Below are 19,498 nucleotides of genomic sequence, written 5' to 3'. Positions count from 1 at the left end.
CATACAGTTTCAAAGTAAAGCACTAAAACCGTGATGTAAAAGCACTTCCAACGATAAACTGTTAAAATAACCACTCAAGTGCCACAATAAGTGCTCTCAAGAAATAACAAATGTATACTGTGGCATCTCACAAAATAAAATTGACTTTGAACATACGTGCCATCTTCAATGTCACATTTAGTCTAAGCAAAAATAGGCCTGAGAAACGTCTCGAGTGAGTATTTATTACGGTCTAATGCCTAAACTGTTTGTTTATATTCTTGGTTCTTTCGGTAAAGTCACGTAGAAGGGAAATAATAAAATAATACAAATATAAAACAATAAAATTATCACGACGTTTCGACTGCAACACAAGCAATCAACATCAGGTGTGAAAACCACAGCAAGAAAATTTGAAAAAAGTGGCGGGTTTTTTTTTATTTATATTTGTTTGTTTATATTTTCACTCGTATTAATTTTTAGTATTTACACACACACACACACAAGAAAGTCCCACGCAGTGCACTTAGCGATTGGAGCTTTGGTCAAACGTCACCCCGAGTGTCCCTCTTAATGCCGCAAAGTGGGCTGGGAAAGGGTGGCTCACGCAGCCTCCATCTCCACGAAATCGATCGCGCGCCGCCCGGGGAACCAACGCCAAGTCGTTTGGCACGGGGACGTGGCGAGGAGGGCCCAGGACCAAGGGCTCCGATCCGTGTCCCCCCACCCCCCAAACACCACAACTCTCTCCGCGAGCCAAGAGGCTCCCCAGGGACAGCTGCTGGCTCCAGACCCCAGCCGGCCCCAGACCCCAGCCGGCCCCGTCCTCGATGACCTCTCACACTGGCACGGCGTAAAACCGGAGCCGCCAGGTAGCCCGGTGGTCGGCAGCGTCTTGCCAACCGGAGCCCGCAGGTAGCCCGGTGGTCGGCAGCGTCTTGCCAATGTCTGCAAAACATTACCTAAACTGTTAACGTTCTACGAGACCTTTTTTGCGAAGTCTCAAAATGATGAAATATAACTGCTCAACCCGAGCTACTGATGTGTTGATACTTGCAATTGCCTTTGTCCTGTTCGCCTTTTGGCGTTCTTCGGTCTAACACTGGTGAGACACGGCCATAGACTGGTGGAGGCGAATCAGTTTCAAAGACAATGCATATATAATTATCACATTATGTTTGTTTGCATGTTTTGCCACAAGTGTGTGTGGTTAAAGCAGTCTTGATGCCTTGTAATTGCTTCTACTTGGTGTTTTAACATCTTAACACCTTCTGAATGTAAAAAAGCTGCTCTGATTTCGCTCGGGGATAATAATCCTCTGGGTTTCCATTAAATGTACAGGAATGTGTTCATTTTAAGCGACGTCCATTGTCCATGTATGATGAGGGAAATTACAAAATATGATGATCAAATGCAATTGTAGATGCAACATCTACAATTGCAGTAATAAATATGGGCGTAGCGTTTAACAGATTAATCAATTAAAATTGTCTTAAGTTGAGAATACATGCATAGAATCTCGTGACAAAAGTACGACAGTGCATTTCATTTGACTACTAAATATGTTTTGCTTTAAAACGATCTCGCTGTGTCTTTTCATGAATAACCATAAAACAGTGGTGTAATGTATACAACTACGTTCGGTGCGTGGTGGTCGTCCCGGATAAATGCACACTTGTTGAGAAGATATGCAAAAAAAATCACATTGCACGTTTTGCACAACTGAGCGAGTATTCATGACACGCCGGTCTGTGTCAGTGCAGCTCCGGCTTATTGTGAGCGAAGCCAACGTGTTGAACCTTCACCGCTGTTGTCTTACAACCATAGGTGCGAAAGGAGCAGCATTACGCTGTCCGCTTCCAATGCGATTTGCGATTCCCAGGAAGTGACACCGTACCCCTCCAGAGACATGCCCTCTGACCAGGGGTCATGTCAGATGACCCTTAATTCGGATTGTCCTTCTGCACTTTGCAGCAACCAAAAACACTCATCGGTTGGGTAGCGAGCTGGGACTTCATCCCTATGATCCACCTTTAGTGGTGTTCTGGCCAATTACAATTATTACCGCCAAACTAAACAAGACCACCATATAGCCAGAATGTCCGGGCAAGAGCTGTGAGTGAGCAGCATTCAAGACTGGCATGTCGGTTGGCTAGGTACGGTGCGAGAGAAGTTCAACATACATACGTACACACATGTCATGCAAGGGGGTGTTAATGGCCAGTACAACATTGGGCCATCTTTGTCTCCCCATTGCTGGCACGCAGAGTGGACCAGGTACTCATTTAAGGCTGAGTCACCCAATAAGAGGCCCAGGGAACGGGTTGTTGTCCTGCTCGTCACTGGTATTGTGTGTGGACAGGAATTGAACTCAGGTCGCCGGGGTCACGGTGCAGTGTGCTAACCACCATGACATCAGTCCCCCGTGGTATCACACACAAAGAGAGAAATGCTCTATTTTGGAGACACCGCTCGGTATTGACACGTGGGCTATTTCCAGAGAATGCTAATGCCGCGGGAAGACAATGCACTTGGGGATGTCTTGGCTGTTGTTGGAGCTCAGTTGCTGGCCTCCCCGTGTTTTCCTTGAGTCCTCACCCGCACTAGCTCAAAGCTCACCCACAATGAGACAGGCCTTGTCCGGCCCACGTGAGACACTGCCCGCATGCTCGTTCGCTCGCTCTGCAGAATGTTTTGACAACAGAGCACTCTCACAGCAATGTTAACGCAGCAGCTCCGATCTCCCGCCTCTCTCACCTTCCTCTCCCCCGTCTTCCATTTCCATCTCCCACACACACACAAAAAATCAAAGACAAAGATCCCCCGTATAGCCTTAACAGACTGTTGGGGCAAGTTCTGTGAGCGAGTAGCACCTATTAAGGCCGGCACAGCACACGAGGGGGTGCGTGGCCAATACCACGCCCGTCCGCCTTTGTCTCCTCAGTGGCAATGTTTACACATTGTATCAGGTACTCATTTGAGGCTGAGCGGACCTTGCAAAGCCCCTGAATAAATTCAGATAATCGTCAGTGGTGTTGGTCGTGAGCGGGAGTCGAACTTGGGGTCACCGGGTTTGCAGTACATCGGCGCGGTCACACTACCGCTCACGCACACACACAAACACGTAGGCATGGAAAGAAGAGATGGACAGTTACTCAAACTTCAGGTCACGTGAAAGGCCTCGTACCAAACAGACGATACAGGCTGCAGGTGTGGTTTTGTCTACATTGACCCAGAAAATAAATGGGAGGTTTTGTCCGGTATGGTTTACTTTACTATTTTATTTTATTCAATCCACTTTTTTGTTATATGAGACAGCAAATATGCTAGTCAGTGCACAAAGCCACGTTTTATTCAATGCTTCTCCCCAAGAAATGAGCACGCACACAAAAACCCCGGACAAAGATAAACTATAGATCGTCAAAGCACTGCATAAGGGTTTTAGTTTAGTGGAGCAATTCCAGTGAAATGCATTCTGGTTCCATAATGATCTCATCTTGTGACTGTTAACTCCAGACCTCTTGTCCCACCCACGTGTCGACCTTGCACGCAGGCCCCATCTTCTCCGCGTGGCTACAGACCGGGCATTTATTGGGTCCGTGATTTATAATTAGTGTGCACTGCACTTGCCTTAATTGGCTGGCTCGGAAACCCAGGTCATGGCTGAATAGTGAAAAAGTGCAGTCGAATATTTCATTGCGAATCATCGACACGGTGAATGGTGCTAGTGTCGTAGTGGTGGGCACACTGGACGGCCGGTTCGATCGTCGGGAGCGGCAGTTGAAACAATGGGGGCAAAGTTTCTCAACCCCCCTCCACCGCATCTTGTCCACCCAGCAGTGTAAATGGGTACAGCACAGTTAGTCGATCGGTAGGTCGGTCGAGCGTGGTGGGGTAAAGTTCGGGTAACTCCAACCTCTTGCAAGACATCTGGCCGGCATGGAGGAGGAGGCCAAATGTCCTCAGAGGGCCCTCTAGTGGAAGCCCTTCCGTCAGCAGCGGTGTGAACAAGTAATTGCAGGGGATGCACTTTTTCAATTTGCAAATAAGGAACATATTTTTTTGAATCTCAAATCCAAATAAAAAAATATTACAACTGTTTTTTTTGTATTTTTCTTTTCTTAATATTGCACCTTTTAAAAAAAAACCTCGTTCATTTTCTCTTTTTTTATGAATCTTGGTGAATTAACATGTCGCATCACTGGTTTCAAAATCCTCACGGTCATTCTACCTTGAATGCAACCGATCTCCGCGGATCTCCACTGCCAAGGGGTCGAGGCTGGCTGGTGACCCAGCAATGCACTGTAGCGGGCGTCGTAGACGTGCAGCTGCAGAGGCTGCTCCTAGGTGCCAGGAGATGGCAGTAGAGCAACAGGTGCGGCCCATAAATAGATGTTGTCCATTCGATACATTCAAAGTGCGAATCAAATCTGCGTGGAGCTTTGAGAGTTATCACCCCATACGAGTGGGCTTCCTCCAGGTATTCCCGTTTCAGTTTTTTGGCATGATGCATAACAAAGCCCCTTTTCAGCCCCATATACAATTATCATGCATTGCTTTTGTCTTCATGTTTCTGTGAAATTGCCTTCATACGAAGCTATAATATCTGTTTTGGAAATAGGTGACATTTGCCAGTTAGACTCTGAATGAAAGTGAGTGAGCAGAACTTTGCAAAATGACGCAGTTCAGTGTCTCTAGAAAGTTAAATAAGCACCGCATTCAGAATATTGCTCAGCTCGGAGAGCACAAACACCCGTCCACAGAGGTTTTTACTTATCATATTTTATTTCAGTCAACATCGAATATTTACATTCAACACTGGAGTGGTGTTGTAAGCAATTAGTAAAACGGACATGTGAGCGTATCGTGGACCCGTTTGCTGCCCGTGACGTTATAATGGTAATTATTGAGCGACCGTCTGCGATAGCACGCAAAGTCATCTGTAAAACAGCCAACGTTTTTGTCCCAAAATACTCATCGCTCACAGCGCTAGAGAGCCTCGTAATACCAATCTGCATCGCAACTCTATTCCGTAAGCTTTAAATAAATAAAAAGGTAGCCTGCATCAAATAATAATTTCTCTCGTAAAAGTATGTTATGTTTAGCACGTAGGCTGTCGCGACAAATATTATGCATAATAGATTTGTATGGGTTAGATCACGTAATTATAAATGTGTCGTTAAATCAGCCACCATGTTGTGGGTTCACTCTCCAACACACCGGTGTACTGAACTAGTAACGAATTGGCAGGTTTTTATTTACGTGACTAACTACTAATTGGCTATGTCGGGTGGTGGTGGGTTTCATGACACATTTACATTTACACAATCTAACCCAAAAAAAACCTCGATTGTGGAAAAGTATGTTGTGATTTTAAAAAGTTAATCATACTGCTCACATACGTATGTGAGTGCCCACCGAGTTACAAAATCATTGTATTACGGTTAAAACGAATATTCATATATATTTTTATTATTTTCAGAGCTTGAATTTTATTAGATGACACGCAATACTTTACAATAAGGTGGCTCTCTGTGACTTGCACGTTTTTTTTTGCGCATTAACAGGGGAGACTTGGTGTGCAAAAAAACCCCACAATGATTAAATTGCCATCAAATGAATGTAATGGTGGCCTAAAAGCATTGCCAATCAACGACAACAAATACAACTTAAATTGGTTGTATAAAAATAGACTGAATAAATAAACCGCTGTATGAATGCCTTTCCAGGGCCGTGTAGACCATGTTGGCTGTTTGACCATACTTCATTCTGCCGGTTGCTGTGGTATGCAGACAGGGCATGGCTGAGAACTACACTCAGGTCAGCTACTGTGTCACTACTCCCCTCGTCGTTCATGCTTATTTTATTTTATTCCATTATTATTTGAAAAGTGTACATCGTGTAAATGCAATAGAATACAATCTAATGTGCTTCACCGATAGCGACAGCAGTTAAGATATATGGACTACCTTACACCGAGGAATGTCCTCACATAAGTGGCGTCGAACATCATTCATCCGTGCAAATGTGGCCCCTGGTTTTCCCAAAATAGCATTTGGAAGGCAACAATGAGCTGTATTTAACTAATTAAACCATTTAAATGTTTACAACTTAAGGCTACAGGCGTTTCCAATGATCGGCTTAGGTTACTGTGTTTGCGCGACATTGTCCCGGTCGGTGCGTTATACACAAAAGCTCGCATTTAACGCTCTTCTAAATGACATTCTCTTATTTGTACGTCTCGACACAGTTGCAGCTCCATTGTGCTGACAAACACACGGATGAAATAGAGACAAAAGGCAGGGCCAATGCAATGACACGGAGGACAGAGGCGAGGTGAGCGAGCGGATGGCGGTGGTTGGGTGAGTGAAGACAGTTTTTTTCCACGGTAGTTTATATTGGCCTCTGCAATGGGCTAATGGAGTAATGGGCGAACGGGAAAGCTTCATCAGTGGGTATAAGAGGAATGTCCGGAACATTGCATTCCTGTCACGGCACCCAGAGACAAACGGGATGCGTAACAAGGCATCCTTGGAATTGCCAACTAACTGTCTCTTGTGAAAAAATAACTCACCTGTTATCTAACCTGACATCAACCTGCCAAAGTCTTAAGCATGCATCCAACCCTGCAGTGTGACCTAAAAATCTGCTCGAACTGGACACCGAGGCTGGACTACATTTTAGACTGACATATTTGGGGCCGCCACGGATTTCTACGTGGCCACCGCCCTCATCGTCCACACAGCAGAGCGGTTCGGAGTGATGACGGCCGAAGGAGTCGAAGGCCACCACAGGTTCACTCACTTCAAGTCAGCTGCGGGATGGTCGCCACGCTCCCAATGCCAGATGCGGGGAGACCATTCGGCTTGCAACGATTCATCCTTGCGCTCATACATGATCGCACCGCATCGCGGGCGCGAGGAATCATTAATTTAAGGGCGATGCCTCTGTGCAATCAGCGGTATAACAATGGGTTCGCCGCGGTCAGTTGATTGGGCAGATTACGCGTTGTGGGGTTTAATGTGGCTGCTCCAGACTCTGTCGACACGTCTGGCGAGCGTGGAAGCGACCTCGAGTGAAGTCCCTTCCGCCAGCAGTGGCATGAGCGAGAAATTGCACGGCTGCACCTTTTTACCAATGCAAAGGATACGGAGATTGACGTGACCTCTAAACAAATGGAACAAGACGGAACATGTCAGGCTTTACCAGACAGATAATATAACATCAGTTGGATTTATAGAGCATGCAAATGGGACATCTCAAGACGATGAACAAAATCAGTGGAGGGCATGCATCACGGAGAAAAGGGAGATACCTATCTAGAGATACACTGCGCATATTAGATAAGCGATGAAGGCAGTGGAGAAGGAGATGGCGTACAGTCTGAACTTAAACAGAGCGCAGGGGAGTTGAGAGAATGGATCGTTGGGGAGAAAACTGTTTCAGACGCAAGGGGCAGCAGTGTAGAAAGAGGACCCTCCCAAATGAGATCATGTGAGACAGCGCAGACCAAACATAGAGGGATCCAATTATGACCCCCAATTGAAACTTTTTTTTAAAATATAGTGGGGTGGTGGTGGTGGGGGGGGTTACATGCTAAGAGGTCACTCCGGCCACAGAGACTTGCGCAAGTTTGTTTGCGATGCCGCTGTTGGCAGTCGCTGTGTGCCGAAGCCGGCAAGAGACGGTTGCCTCGATCCTCATCTCCAGCAGCAGCAGGAGCAGCAGCAGCTGCAGATAAAGGCAAAGATTCCCCGCGTGGCCTCAACAGACTATTGTGGCGAGTGCTGTTGGAGAGCGCCTGTGAAGGCGAGGAGGTGGGTAGCCAGCACCCACGCCAGGCAGCCTTTGATCATTTTCAGAGTGGGCGACTGCTGCAAGCCTGTCACCTAGTGCACGAGGCTAGAACTGCACACTCTACCTTCGGGGTCTGTGACACACCGGGTGATCCGTTTGTGGGTATCCCACCCAAAATTGACGCGGCGGAACAATGGAGAACACGGCGTTTAATGTGAAAGCGTCGACATGTCTCGAATGTGTCGAAGATTTTGAGCTGCTTTTTTTGTATTTAGTTTGTCGGCCTTGGTCCGCACCTCCGGTTAGCGCGGTTGGCTCCGCACCGGTGCGAAAGAAGTTCAACGTACAATGTCCAATGTCAATACACTCATTAGATCCCGTTAGACTCTCCTAGTCTGCGATATACGGAGCCATCGCTTTTGCAACATTCAGAGTCACTTGTTGTATAGAAAGCAGGGTTTAAATTAATCTGGAGCCATCCAGGGCTGAGCTCCAGAAACACTTGTTTGGTTTGGGGGGAGTCTGGGTCGAGGGGGTTAGGAGGCTCTATAAAATATTTCATGAGACGTTGAGCATTGGAAAAGTAACAAAAAATAACTCACCGTCGTCAACTACGCTGCCGTTATATGTGTCTGTTGAACTTCTTTCGCACCATACGTAGCCAACCGTGCTAAACGCAGGTGCGGGGGGAAGGACAACAAACTAATCACATAAAGCAGTTCTAGAAAAGTTGTTTTCAACCTAGATTTAAATATATATTGATATATTGACAGCAATGGTAACATAATGATTCTGTACCAAACAAATGTGTTGCACTGCCAGCCTTATCAGGCAGGGCTTTGGTCAAAATCTAATTCTTCCCCACATCCTGCCAGATAGACTTTATGCATCTTCTAAATTGATGTCAATCTCAATTACTGACCTTCACCTCCGGAGCTTAACCCTTGCCCCATAATTCGGCAAAATACCCCCCCCCCCTCCTCCCCTGCTCCTCCCCCACTCCCAAACCCATCAAACTAAATATAAATTAAAAAAAGCAAAATGTGGGACTGTTTCATATAAAACGCTGTTCCCCCCGATCCCAAAATTACAACATTTCTTCGAAGCACCGTGAATTTGACCTTTGCCCTTTTGTCTTGAAAGGCAATCAAGGGCAGGATATTGGAATCCCAAGCTATCCCACAAAATTCCATCAAGGACAGGCCCAAAGAGGTAGTTCAATGGATGGAGGCATGTGTGTGCATGCAGGCATGTAAGGGGAAACGAGCATATGTCATTTGCCATTTTCTCTTTTAGGATTCACCGAGTTATTTGAAGAAAACCAAAAATATATCAGCATTCACCGCCTCCTCTATATTCGGAAATAACGAATTTCCCTTTGTCAATCCACTGCTGCATCAAGGGCTCCCCGTGCTGTGTAAGTCGTCGAGGTTGTTCGACGGCACCTAACCAGGCTGATCGGTGTGGATCAGTAAAACGGGGGCCGGGGCAGGTTTAATGTTTTATTGTCACTCGCCACTGATCCTAACTGTGGCCAGAAACTGAAATAGGGTCATTGGAATCATCGCGCAGCATGCTGACCACCGTGCCACTGCTCCCATATTCAAGGTAAAGAAAAAACAACTAACAATAATAATTTTAATTATCTACCCAGAACATCTTCAGTCAGTCTCAAAATGTTTGGCTGATACCAGTTGTAGTATATTTATGTGGGAGGAGTACAGAGATAAAATGCGTACATATGGGGCGATAACCGTTGAAAATACTGTAATGTATAAGGGATTTAATGTAATGCAAATTGCATGTTTCACTTTTAAAATGCCAGCATTGTTATCAGATTACAATGTTTTAACATGGCACCCAACATTGTGGCGATGTCTTGCTCATAACGAATGTTTGTCCTGCGACTTCCTGCCAGATTCTAAACATGGTAAAGCAACACCAAAACCAGCACAGCCGATAATTGCAATGCACATCCGAGGTCATTCCATTTTTCCAGACTCGGGTGGTTAACTAATTACGTACTAATTATGCACATTATGTCTAATTTACAGACACCTTGCATATAGGTCAATATTATGCGTTCTGACGCATAACAACATAATTGGTTCAAGGGGCTGACTGGATAGGCTTTTATTGAGTAATTATTTTATTCATAAACCAACCTTAAACAAATAAATCCTTGTGCATAAAAACAACTTTTACTCTTAAAGATATCTCTGACATTTACTCCCATCTTCCTAAACGTATCATTTTCCCGTAATTTTGTCTTGCTATTCCTCCATGCAACATCATGGCCGTTTAAAAGGGACGGTTGTGGAGCGATGGGATCATCTGAACTTGAAACGCGCCGCACGGCGGTGACGCTCACACTCGGAGAAATAAAACGACTCGAAAAGGGCACCAACAACTATCCAAGCTCTCCATGTGTTAAACAAACAAAAAAATTCCAGTGAATGAGTGTTTACATGCGGGATGAACCCAGAAGACACGAAAGGAAATTCACGTGTCTGAGCAGGGCAACACTTTATCTCGTTATAAAAATGGAACAGGTGGAGTCCACATTTTGGCCGTAGCGCCTTCTGGCACCCCTACTGCCATGGAAAGGGAGTTTCACGATATTTTGTGCGATCTACCAACCCTCGCTACTACCTCCACGGTGATGCATTGCAGGCGTGCGCCACCACTGCCTGAATCTGTCTTTAGTAGAGGTCTCCTTCTGGCAGCAGTGGCATGGAGCAAGCAATTGCAGGGTTACACCTTTAACAACATTGCAATATGAGTACTTGATATGGATGTGTTTTTACTCTACGCTTTACACAAACGATGTCCAAATGATATGGCAGTGTACGCTCAGGCTATTTGAAGAAAGGGAGCAGATGAAACAGAACTGGAAATACAAAACAAATAGCATAGACAAAACAAAAACAGATGGAACGTGCGAGGTCTCGTAAACAAGATGATATAAACAAGACCGACAACGCAAACAAGGCAGACGAAACAAACGAGAGACAGACAATAAAAAAAATATAAAGAGTGCAAATAACATAGACGAATGGAACATTCCAATTTAGATAGTAGATGCGCGAGAGACAATACTCAAGAGTTTAACAAATTATTATTAAAATAAAATTACGACATAATTATGACACTTCATCTCATCACGTGGGAGGTGAATTGCATGACGTTTTGTTATTTTGAATATGACCCCAGTAGAGGTCTCCTTCTGCCAGCAGTGGTATGGAGCAAGCAATTGCAGGGTTGCACCTTTAACAACACGATTGTTATTGCGCTATTGCCCAACTTTAATTTATCACATTCATCAAATCACTGTGAGGTGAACACACTCCCTTCCACGTAATTTATTACCACAAAATCTCCAGGGGCTCCCCGCGAATGAGAGACAAATCAGATCTGCCTGCTGAAGGCGAATGGCCATTTGTCAGGAGTCTGCTGGTGACAAGAGCAGTTCTTAGAATAGTATAATTGGCAGCTTATCTGCACATTTATCGAGCTAAGAAGGGTGGATTACACTTCAACGAGGGCGAATGGCCAGCCCAAGTCTCCGAAATGTTCACACGCAGGGCGTCGGACGCTGCCGTCGATTCCACTTCAACGAGGGCGAATGGCCAGCCCAAGTCTCCGAAATGTTCACACGCAGGGCGTCGGACGCTGCCGTCGATTCCACTTCAACGAGGGCGAATGGCCAGCCCAAGTCTCCGAAATGTTCACACGCAGGGCGTCGGACGCTGCCGTCGATTGCACTGGAGCAGCAGCGAGTTGACCCAAGTGGGAGCACGTTTGCCTCCTGTTGCAGAAGCTGCGGTTCGGCACCTGGTGGTGGCGCTCGTTAATACTCAGTGTTTGGTATCCAGAGGCGGCGTTTGACTTTTATATTTGGTGGCGGGGGGGGGGGGAGGGGGCAGAGGTTCGCTTTGTCCCTCACATTAGGAATCGCGGGTGCATGTAATTAGTTATTATTTTATTTTAAACACCGTAAAATTAATTAATAAAGGTGCCACATTTTGGGGGGAAGTTCACGCCCCCCCCCCCGTCAAACTCCGCTCGTGATGTTGTCCTCACCTCCGATTCGCTTCCCCCGCCTCCAATTAGCACGGTCGAATACGTACGTATGGTGCGAAGGAAGTCCAACACGCGTACAGTGCACGCGTGCGTGCCCTTCACAGCGCGCCTTGAAGATCCCGTGGAGTTATTCGCAAAAGAGTTGCCGACACTAAAAAAAAGTACTTGCAAATTAATCAATTACAACAGCAACAACAAAAAACACCGCAGCAACATTGCCCCCTACTGGCAAGTTATATAATTAGACGCGAACGTGCTGTGAGGTCAAAATTATCCGTAACTTGCCGGGTATCTGTGAAATATACAACCTTCACACAATACGTATAGCGCAGATATGAAATGTCCTCAATTTCAGTATTATTCATACGCGACTTTTGTTTCATCACGATTTGTTTTTATCAGCCACATGAAGGGTTAATGTGGCAACCGTGCCCAGTAATCATGTTAAGTGCACAAACACACACACACTTCATTGCTAGCAAATGTTCACAGGCTTATGCCTTGAGAAAATAGATATTAAAACCATTATAGGATAAAGGCTATTTAATGTAATGTAATATATGAATGTATAATCTGTGTACTGTATTTAAATATTGTTTTCATGTTAATCTCTCAAATCCCTTCCACGGAAGGTAATAGTTCAAGCCACGCAGCGGTGACACACATTGTCATGTTTGAGTTACGGCTGTATTGTTAGAATTATATAATGGAAACCCACATTGTACTTTGTGGAACTATTTTGAAGCCAACCGTCAAACTATAGGTGGAGCAAAACGTCCCATCGTGTCGTCGTTAAAGTCTATTATTTTACGAAAATGAACACTGATAAACGAAAGAAAACAGAGTAGCGGACAATAATCAATGAGATCCCTTTGGAATTCACTTCTGGATGCAGGCCTCCCCATGGGGGTTATTCCACAGTGGCTTCACCGTGTCGGTAGACGAAGCTTGCTAAAGGAAAGTCCCAGGATCGGTTCAGATATCGCTCGCCAATGGTGTTAGCCGTGGCCAAGAATTGAACTCGGGTTGCGCTATGAACCCAGTCACCCGATTTAAATTCCTGGTCATGAAGAACGTTGGTGGTATTGAATTGGTGCTCCTGCTGCAACCCCTTCAACGACTGCAACTCTGCAACATGATCAAACAGTATTCAGCAGTGGATTGACTCATCGTTTAAATTTTTTTAAATAATTGTTCAGTTGGTTAATCACGACTGTATCATGCATTGCATTCATTCAGAATCTGAATCTCTATTTATCCTCGAGAAATCCAATGAGCCTTGAAGCTCTTTTTCACACATGTCCGGTAATATGTTTTTCTGAACTTATTTCGCACCGTACGTGCCAACCGTGCTAATCGGAGGTGGTGTAGTAATGAACAGTAGTATCACTTCGGCTATTGTATACAGTTTTATTCATGGCTGATTCCGGCCAAAACTTTAGAAGCGATGGACAGAAAAAAAATGCCCAAGTGACAATGAGCTTTTCACCAAGTCATTGAAAGCCAAACTAATATGCCAGTAAGAAGAACACTCTGTGCACTTCTCAGTAATGCATGCCAACATAAGTGGGATACGCTCCGTAAAGTACTACAGCTAAAATGCTACCGAATTACCTTCAACTCAAGAGCCCAAAACTACCACTAAATCGTAAAATCGGCGTCATTACAACAAATCATTTTATTTAAATGTTAACAATGTCACGGGGATTAGCAAAGCGCGGTGGATAATTAAACGCGCCCGCGTGCAATTTACGCCCGGGCGCCATTCGGAGCTGTGAGAAGGTTTCTCCCATCAGTCGCGAACACAGCCACGTAACAAGCAAAGACGGCAGCCCGCGGCTCTGCCGTGTCAACGATGGCCATCGCTGATGAATTTCGAAATCGTCAGTCCTGATATAAATAAACACATCATTTCATTGCACTAGGCTTGCCATATGTCCGGAGTTTGGCCCGGTACAGTCCGGGCATTGCCATCTGAGTGTGGGTGGTGGCAGGAATTGATTTTTGCCAACATCTGGTGCTGGTAGTGTTGTTGAACTTTATTCCAAGATACTGCGCAGTTTTGTATAATAGACCGAGGCCGACTGAAATATTTGTCTCGGCTTGGTCTAGTAGACCAGGTCTACAGTGGAAAGGTGGCAACCTTAATTGCAATGGTGGTAGGGAGGGGTAGCAAAGGGCAAATGATGATACAAGCACACTACTTTGGATAGAAGCACAGCTGGACTTACTCCCAGGTGGTGTATGTATATGCAGCTCCGACTGTACGTACACATTCTAACAGCAACCTATAAACGAGCTGAGATCTTCATCGTTGCCATCGAACATAATCAATCCTCTTGTGGATTAAGCTGTCTCCAAGTAATTGCCATCTCTCGCGGCCTCGGGAAACAACAATCCATCGAGGCTACTGCACCACGAGCTGATTTTATTGATCCATCTCTCGGACATGTTCCCCTCCCTTAGCTCCCATGTCCCCTTCATTGAGCCCAGATATAAGTGTGGGGTTTTCTCTGCTCGCTCCAGTTTCCTCCCAAAGCAAAAGAAATGTGGCGGTCCTCAATTCCGAGTTGCCTTAGCACGAACAACGTACTCGATCTGTTTCCGCTGAAGCTTTGAGGCACAAGTCTGAAACTTTGAAAGTCTAAAACAACTACTGTCGACAGAGGCAATAGTCATTGCTTAAACAAATTCACTTCATGTCACGACGGTGGAAATCTATTCTACAGGACTTGAACTTCCTGATCATTTGCATTTGTAGGGTAATCCGGCATTTCCGTGAGAGCAGTTGCAATAACACTCACGTTCCAATTATCCATGTTAAATTACTTTAGAATAAAACGGATGTTGACTGTTTCTTCATCCACTAGTATTACGTTTATTTTTCTAAATAGATAAAATAGGGTACATCGCGTGCGGTGGATTTCGGTAGAGACCCGTGAAGCAACACCAAGGCCAGCTCATAGGGAAATAAATCCCTTAATGTCGCCTAATTGTGTGCAATGTTACTCAACAGTTAAAGATTTAGTCATTCGGATATCATCTCGGTCAGGACACACCAGGAAAACGAGTACATTTGAAAATTGCAACATTGCAAAAACTCCCATCGAAAGGGCTCAATCACTATTTCTTCATACATAGACATCGGCACGCACAATGACGTCAGATAAATATATAGGCGGTTCACAGTTGTGAGCAACACGTGGAGGAAGGTGGACTGTGGAGTGGACGTGGAGATGATGGCCCAAGGACAGGATTGAGTGGAGAGGGATAAATGGGAAGGAAGACTCCACATGTTCAAATACTGGCTCAAGAGCTTACCCCCCTTTTCTCCGCTGCGAATGATTGGCTGCCGATTTCACTCCCGGCTGCCGCTTTCTCGCATTTTAGGCAATTTTGAAAATCCAAATTGCGTTGCATTTCACGTGTGAGAGAATTCCAGGAAGAAGGAGCATAGCTTTTAAACCATTCGTCGTAATTAGGAAACAAAATAACTCTTAAAATTGTTCGTTGTCCTTCCCCCGCACCTCCGATTCGCATGTTTGGCTATGTGCTGTGCGAAAGAAGTTCAACATCATATATACAACTCAATTGTGAAATATAACGTATGCAGCCTCTCTTGCTCAGTCATTTAAAACATGTAATGAATTAATAAATGTGCCTTTCCCCGTGTAGTGCATAATTGAAACTGTAATTAACTGAAAGTTCATACATCTTAAATACGTCTTCATTTATCACAGCATGTTATTTGTGATATCTACTTGATGTTATTCCTGGCTTCTCAAAGAGCATTTTGGAGCATGATAAATTGGATATCAATAAGGTGAGCATATTTAATTAAAAAATTGATGCGTGCCTCCATGTCCTGCACTCATAAAACATTGCATGTCATCACAGACAATGTTGAAAGATTTCCATTACCCTCAAGGTGTGGAACGTGCAAAATACGTTGGCAAACACTAAGAGTTCAAGTCGCTTACCCGCACTAACAACAGCAACTTACATTTGTGAAGAACACACAACTTTATACACCCATCAGAGTGCATCTGCAAATACAATCATCTAATTCTTATATCGGCCTTGCACAATGCAATCTAAATATCTTTACAATTCAACCCATTCATTTAAAGCCAGAATAAAACCTTTTAAGACTAAAAGCCTAATTTTCAAAATCTGCATCACTTTTGTTTTTTCACTTATTTATCCAGAAAAGCCACACCGAGTCGTAGGATTCATTTACAGGCGGGTCCTCTTTGTTCAAGAGTGATCACAAGCATCACATTATACAATACAAATGTGAACCATCATAACAATGCAAAATTATCCAATGCAAATTTGAGAAGACTGCAGCTAAGTGCTCAACATTGTAATTCTTGCTCATCTCATGTTCTGTATTTCCCATTGTGCAATTTAATTCGCTTGTATGGTTACTAATGGTATTCAAATTGCAACCAATTGCGACATTCTTTAGGCTGTTTTCCACATTAAAATATTTTCATCACAGAGCTGAGGGTGATTCACAGATTCATTTTCCATGGTTAAATCAGTTTCGCTCACCAGCGAGCGAGCGAGGTGGCGCAGGAGGGATTATGCTCGCTCCAAATCTGTGACCATTGGCATAACACACCTCAAGTGAGCTCTGTTCCATTCATTCGCCAGTTTGCTGTCCTTCCCCCACACCTCCGATTCGCATGGTTGGCTACGTATGGTGCGAATGAGATTCAACTTACATAGACTTAAATTATAAAACTAAAAACTCAAGTGTTCCCTTTAGGTGGCGAGATATTAACTACCTTGCCTGGTATAGAGTAGGCCGTGGGTTCGATCCCGACCCTGACGCCTGCTGTATATTTGGGAATGTGTGTGTCTCTCTCCCCGTGGTCGCGTGGATTTTTTTCCGGGTCCTCCAGTTTTTTGCCTCCACATTGAGAAACTTGCGTTCAGAGTATTTGCCTGATTTAAATTTCCACACGATAAGCCACTTCGTTGAGCTATCATGTGTGGCCAGGTCGCTTCTGAAAAATAACCTTAGCTGGTGAAATAAAATAAAATAGTTTGGTTTTATTTTAATGCAACATAATGCTGATGTCTTCCAACCACGAAAACCAGTCCCCCCCCCTACTTTGATATTTGTAAACGTAAGTTTACCTTTCGACTGCAACTATATTATTGAACAAATAAATAGATAAAGGTGCAGCCCTGCGATTTCTTGCCGATGCCACCACTGCTGGCTGAAGGATCGACACTGAAGGGGCCCTCTAGAGGATGCATGGCCTCCTCTTCCACGCCTTAACAAATGTGGAGCTGCCCACACTTTACCCCACCACATATGATCTGCCAATCGACGATCTACGATGTACCCATTAACACTGCTAGCTGGACAGAGGCTGGTGGATTATAGAAAGTCACCGCATTGTTACAACTGCTGTGCCGGTGAAACAACCCGGCAACCTCCGGATTGCAGATACGCTCTGCTAACCATCACACCATGGCAGCATACATTGTATCACTGTATACATGTACAGAGAGACATTGTCCCTAGCTCACCCCACGACCCCTTAATCCCCCCACTCATAACCGCCACCGTTACTTCCCCCTTTTCATATTCCCATGACATGGTTTTCACTCATTCCCCATTCATTCAATCAATTCATCATGATTTAATGTCGTCAATTTCGCTTTCAGCGAATTCAGCATCATCGCAGATTTTGCCCCCATTGCTTCCTCTCCTCTATTTCATCCACCTCATCTCCACCGTTCCGTTCACATATATACCATTGTTAATTCTGTGTATAGCACCTCGGTTAAGGCGTTATATAAATGACGTTAAGATAAAATAAGGTTTGTTTTAATTCAATACATTGGAGAATTCAAAGTGAAACAGAAAATGTACTACTTTACTTCGTAACATTATAGATGTGTGTTTAATAAGTAATGCTTTATTTTATTCTATTTAGAAGATAGCAGTACTGCAGGACTGCATCGATGAATCCATGGATCTCTCTGCGCGTGGAGCTTTGAGTGCCGTCTCCTCACATCCACGGTGAGTTTTCTGAAAGTCTAATTTTAGTAATGATTCACTTGTGGCTTCATGTAAATTATCTCTGCTAATCATAGTTAAGCACGCATATGAATGTGCCACGGCTATGTGCCCCTCCTGGCAATCGCAGCCCTTCTTACAACACCCACGGACGATCTGTCACAGAAGATGGGCAAGGAATAAACATTGCAAATCTACGCATTCCGATTGCGAAAGCGTGATTCCATCCTGAAAATAGCCAAGGCCAATCTGACACCAAATCTTATCCACTGTTCAATAATGTTTGAATGAATCTGGCTGGGATGGATAATTTAATTATAAGGTGCAGCTGGCCCGCATGACAAGAACTACTTCAACCTGCGACTGCTTGAAATGTATATGTAAAAAATCATTTTTACAGCAGACAGGCGCTCACCGAAAGCCAACGTTTGTAAGAGGAGACACGGATGGGCACTGCAGTAATGAAAGCAAACTGTACGATGATGAAATAATTAAGGTTTTACCAACTAGTTATGGTTGGAATATTGTAGGTTAGCAAATTGTAAACGTGAAGCCCTGCAATTGTTTCCTATCACAAGAGACCCCGACTATATAGGGTGGGCCAAAAGTCAGGACACATGGTAATTTAATTTATTGAAAACACTGCCATTCAAACATTTTAATTGTTTGTATTATTTAAGTAAAATATGTTGTCGATTACCATTATTAATATCTGTCTTTATTAATCCCGTGGGGTCTCCGTAAATTTGTCGTTTACAAAACTCGACCAAGAACCCTGAATTCATTGGGACAAAACATAATTGATGGAAGTTCAAAGATTACAACTGTAATCTTAAGCATATATAAGTCCTAGATTAATTTAAATACAGAATTATTGCAAGCACATGTTAACGGAAGTCAGTTTTAACATTTGTTAAGATAAACTAAATCCCCCGAAGTGATTTGCTGAAATTCAGTAAATATACTAACCCTAGGTGTGTCCTGGCTTTTGGGCCACTCGAGTGGATGTTTGGGTCTTCTCCACGCCGGCCGGAGGTCTTGGAAGAAGTAGGAGTCCCCACATTTTACGCCACCACACGCAACGTGCGTATGCTGCTGGATGAGAGTGTAGGGATATAGCCCGTTGTTTCAACTGTCCTGCTGGAAAATCAAATCGAGCCGGCGATCCATGCATTGCAAAGTCCGGTGCAGCATTCAATTACACATTTGTAATTATTAGTATTCTCGACGTGCGGCCTCTAAATCAGGCACATATCAGACCATTCATGATTGAACTGCCCATATAGGACTCACCACTGTGATCTCTACATTGGGTCAAACTTAACATCTCTTAATGTTCGACGGCTTGTGCACCAGACCTTATTTATTCACGATGTACTTACAAAAAAATCCGCAGGCTACCTGCTGGATCTCTTCTCTGTTTCAAAGAACAAATTTGACCTCAGGTCTTCGCTCATTTGCCAGCTTCACATTCCCTATTGCCGTACAAAAACTGGAGGAAGGGCCTTTGCTATTGATGCCCCCAGGGTCTGGAATGCTATTGCCAATAAACTGCAACTTGAATCGCTACCAATGAGATCTTCTCTCGAAACTGCTCTA

The sequence above is a fragment of the Petromyzon marinus genome, chromosome 26, assembly GCF_048934315.1.
Source record: "Petromyzon marinus isolate PM22_M1 ecotype Great Lakes invasive population chromosome 26, UKy_Petmar_22M1.pri1.0, whole genome shotgun sequence".
NCBI lineage: Eukaryota > Metazoa > Chordata > Hyperoartia > Petromyzontiformes > Petromyzontidae > Petromyzon > Petromyzon marinus.
This window is presented reverse-complemented; position numbering follows the sequence as displayed.